This window comes from Myotis davidii, unplaced genomic scaffold, assembly GCF_000327345.1.
Source record: "Myotis davidii unplaced genomic scaffold, ASM32734v1 scaffold630, whole genome shotgun sequence".
In the NCBI taxonomy this organism is placed as follows: Eukaryota; Metazoa; Chordata; class Mammalia; order Chiroptera; family Vespertilionidae; genus Myotis; species Myotis davidii.
This window is the reverse complement of record NW_006282083.1, coordinates 18,490-22,977: the sequence shown is the minus strand read 5'-3', so window position 1 is coordinate 22,977 and position 4,488 is coordinate 18,490. Positions and strand designations below refer to the sequence as shown.

General features: G+C 49.2%; 1 protein-coding gene and 1 pseudogene across 1 annotated transcript in view; one reads left to right on the top strand and one right to left on the bottom strand.

Annotated features, from left to right (window-relative positions):
- Nucleotides 1-4,488, top strand: part of SHQ1 (SHQ1, H/ACA ribonucleoprotein assembly factor) — a 121,062-nt gene that overhangs the window by 111,579 nt on the left and 4,995 nt on the right. The gene's annotated exons all lie outside the window — the stretch shown is intronic.
- Nucleotides 1,691-3,710, bottom strand: LOC102768268 (annotated as a pseudogene).

Genomic DNA, 4,488 nt, shown 5'->3' with positions numbered 1-4,488 from the left:
TCTTAGGCCTCCATGGCTGAATGTAGGTTTCTGGCCTTTGCTTACAATATTGCGAATCTGCTGGCTGAAGTCCGGAGGTATTTCTTAAACTGCAAGCTCAGAGGCCGGCAGCCGCAGGCGGGGAACGTTGGAGTCCTCCTTCAGAGAAGCAAGCAATCCTCATGTTAGTTTCAAGCTGGCTGGCTGCCGGCGCCATCTTGGCTGGCAGTTAATTTGCATATCTCGCTGATTAGCCAATGGGAAGGGTAGCGGACGTACGCTAATTACCATGTTTCTCTTTTATTAGATAGGATGTCATTCTTCATAGTCACTATTTTTTTTTTCATTCTGTTGAGCATCTTTGCCGTCAATATTCTGAACTCTGTATCTGATAAGTTTTTTTATCTCCATTTCATTTATCCCTTGTTCTTTAATTGGTACTTCTTTTTATGTCTTCCCATTTTGGCTGCCTGTTTGGGTTTGTGTCTGTGTAATAAGAGATCTGCTAGGACTTCCAGCCTCTAGTGCAGGACAATGTCAGATGCTGTTAGTGACTGGCCCTGAGTATCATTTGGAGCTATTAGCAAACTACAGCCCGTGGCTCCTCTTCTCTGGCTTGGTGCCTGTGGAAAGGACCAACATGTGCACCAGGGTCTGTTTTTCCTATCCCTGGGCCCAGAAGGTCAGGCAAAGACTCAAAGCTTCCAGAGACCCGCCTCTGCCTGCAGTCTGATTTTTCTCAGCCTTTATTGGCCTTAGGCTATGGACTACTGGTTGGAGGGAGAGGTCTTCCAATAGGGTGGATCAACTGCCTCCCTTCCCACCTCCCCAGGCAAAAACCGCCTGGATAGCAAAGGTTCACATGAAAAAGATGCCCTCTGCAGCATGCGGGAATGACTCAGCACAGGCAACCAGGGTGGCTGCCCTCCAAGCTCTAACCCAAGAGCCCCAACCCTGGCTTCTGCTTACTCAGGTCCAATCCACTCTGCCCTGCCTCTGCCAGAGCCCAAGGTGAGTGGCTGCACAATAAATTTTGTGTGTTGTTCCTTTAAAAAGGTGCCTGCATTTCCAGTCCTCTCTCCCTGGCAGACGGCAACCCCGCTGCCTTTCACAGCCAGATGTTACGTGGGTACCCTTCTCAGTTCTGGTTCTCTCTGCTGGGGGACCCAGCTTGGGGTTTAGACCCCAGAGTTCTGAATGGGAACCACTCACTTCCAGACCTCAGCTGCTGTCTGTGGGAGCCCAGCCACCCCTTTCTGTTCTCTGCACTTTCTAGTCTCTATGCGGTTTCCACTTTCCATCCGTGGTTATCAGCTTCTCTCCAGCTAGTTTTCAGTTGAAATTTTTTTATAAACAGAATATTATTTTGCATATACAAACAAAATGGAACTTTTTAAAAGTTACATGGTAGATTACGTTTCTAAAAACTTTCCAAGAAAAACCTGTTTTGAGTACAATTTATGAAAATATAGCACAATTCAATTATCGTCTCTTTTCAATGCTAAATCTCTTTGTTCTGTAACAAATACATTCTTCCTGGTAGATTTCTTTTACTTAAATATAAAATATACACTGTAATACAACTAGTAACACAGATTGCATACTTGTTGTGATGCATCAGCATGGACCTGATGTTTGTAAGCACTGTGTGAGACGATAATGCCGTTTGACAGGCCTTCTGACATGCACAGCCTGGTCTGAGTTGTGACAGTGAAAAACCACTGACTACATTAAGTGAGGTGCTTCCTGAAGTGGAAAGGCCTTACAGAGGCAGACTCTGTAATGGATAAGGAGTGGCCAACTTGGAACCAGCTTTAATTGTACCAGTGGTTGAAAGAACAAAAGGCTACTTTTACATGGCTTAATTACTTTTTTTCTGTGTCCCGTCTTTCTTTATTAAAATCAAAGTGATAGGGGATTAAAATTAAGAGCATCACTGAACTTTACCGTCCCGCCAACCAGCTCCCCATACCGTTTGTGCTCCCAATGCTTAGTGAGAAGAACATAATCCCAAAGCCCTGGAACTCTCTCGGTCTCTTTCCTTTTCTCCGCCCTGGGAAGGCAGGCAGCTCAGTTTGAATGCATGGGAGAGCCCAGAGTGGTGACGGGCAAAGCGGGAAAGGCCTCACCCTCAGGGAACTGGACCGTGGAGTACAGCGTAGTGAAGTGAGGGCCCGCATAGCCTGGGCCAATGTGGGGCCCTGGGGCCACAGGAAAGGATACCGGTCCCCTGAGAAAGGAGGCCTGGGAGCCTCAAAATCCTCTTTTGAGAATAGTCGCTGCTTGATCGTTTGCCCTTCTGGCAATTGTTGCAGAACCCACTCGGGCCACGTCCTTCGCCAGCCTGAGCTGCTGGGCAATGTGGCTGATCTGCTGCAGGGTGGGCTTTGGGCACTGAAGGAACATGTTCTCCAAGTTGCCCTTCACTCGGGTCTCCATACTCGTCCGCTTTCTCTTTCGAGCCTGCAGCAGGGTCTCTGGTTTGCGTATCTCCTACAGGTTCTCCTTGTCAGCTCCCTCCACCCACTTCTGCAGCAGGGGCCAGAGCTTCACATGTTCTTCAAACTGAGCTGCAGAGCCTCAAAACACAGATGGTCATTTGGCTGAACACCTTGCCAAAGAGAACGCCCAGAGTAAGCCCCACATCAGCCTGGGTGTACCCCAGAGTGATCCTCTTCTGCTTCAGGAGCTTGGCGAATTGCTCCATGTCCTTCTGCAGAGCTCTCATGCTCTCCTCCTTGGGGTTGAGCACCAGCTTCTCCTTGTCCAGCTTCAGGGCCCCAGGCAGGAGAGCACAGGGCTCGGGGGAGGCCCCTCGGAGTTGTTCTCCACCCCGGCTCCTGCCTTGTCCTCAAGCTGGGGGGTCTCCAGGCCACCTTGGGGTGCCAGCCCCACTCCAGCCTGAGGTGCACAGTGGGCCATCCCCCTGCAGACCTCATATTGGGGGGGGGCATGGGGGAATCCCCCACACCTCAGCCCTGGGAGCAAGCCCCGGCCCTATGGCAGACCTGCCGGGAGGGCCTGGAAGCCCAGCCAGGTCTGAGGGTCAACCCAGCCCAGCTCTGGCCCTCCTGGCCCATTGCCTCCACCACCTGGTGGGGACGAGAAGGTGAAGTTGGAAGCCAGGTGTCCCACCATGGGAAGGACGGCTCCCCAAGCCAGGGCCTGGTGGAAGACATGGCTTAACTCATTTTTATTTTTTAGCAAACAGTGATTGGTAAGTTATCAGTGGAAAATAATTGAATAGAAACAAACCCAACTTTCATTCTTCAGACTATTAGGACACAGTCTACACCAATGATATTTGACATTTTTAATCACTTTTCATCCTAGCATTCTTTAGGGAGAGGGTTTAGAATGCTTTTTCTATAAACTGTTTCAAGGAGAACCTTAATTTAGGAAACTAGCCAGCTTCAAGCAGTAAGAGGAGAATAATAAGAAATAGAGATGAATCAGCTTGGTGAAGAATCAGAAGAGAGCATATAAGTCATTTTTACATATCTTATGTAAGTAGGTCACTTTAAACATAATGTAGTGTGAATAGTAAGAATCAGACTTTTTCTGAAGGATAAAAATTCAATCAGCTGGTGATAGAATTCCAACTGGTTCAGGGCTCCTCCTCTTCACTGCTCTGCCTGTTAGACTTGACCCTTTTTATTTTATTTTGTTGTTGTTGCTAATCCTCACCCGATAATATTTCCTCCATTGAGTTTTAGTAAGAGGAAAGGAGGAGGAGAGACAAAAACATCCATGTGAAAGAGACGTGGATTGGTTGCCTCCTGTGCACGCCCTGGCCAGGAATTGAGCCTGCAACTGAGGCACATGCCCTTGACTGTAATCAAACCTGGGACCCTTCAGTCCACAGGCCAGTACTCTAATCACTGAGCCAAACCGGCTGGGACGAGTTGACTCTTTTTAATCCCAACATGTGAGGGGTATGCTTGTTGAAAAGAGCCAGGATTACAGATGAGGGACTTTGAAATTCCAAATGTATACTGTTGTAAATGACAGATAAAACTTTTTTATAATAGACTAGAGGCCCGGTGCACAAAAATTTGTGCACTCAGATGGGGAAGGGGGCACTCAGCCCAGCCTGTGCTCTCTGGCAGTCTGGGACCCCTCAGGGGATGACCACCTGCTGGCTTAGGCCGGCTTCCCCGGAGATTGGCCTAAGATGGCAATCAGACATCCCTCTGGCAGCCCGGCAGCTGTTGGGGGATGTCCACTTGCCAGCGGGGAGCAGACCTCAACTGCAGTCATCCATCCTTAGCGCTGCTGAGGAGGCAGGAGAGGCTCCCACCACCATCGCTGTACTGGCAGCCATCAGCCTGGCTTGTGGCTGAGCAGAGCTCCCCCATGTGGGAGCTCACTGACCACCAGGGCCATCTCCTGCTATTGAGCATCTGCTCCCTGATGGTCAGTGTCTGTCATAGTGACCAGTCATTCCCGGTCATTCTGCTGTTAGGGTCAATTTGCATATTACCCTTTTACTATATAGGATAGAGGCCC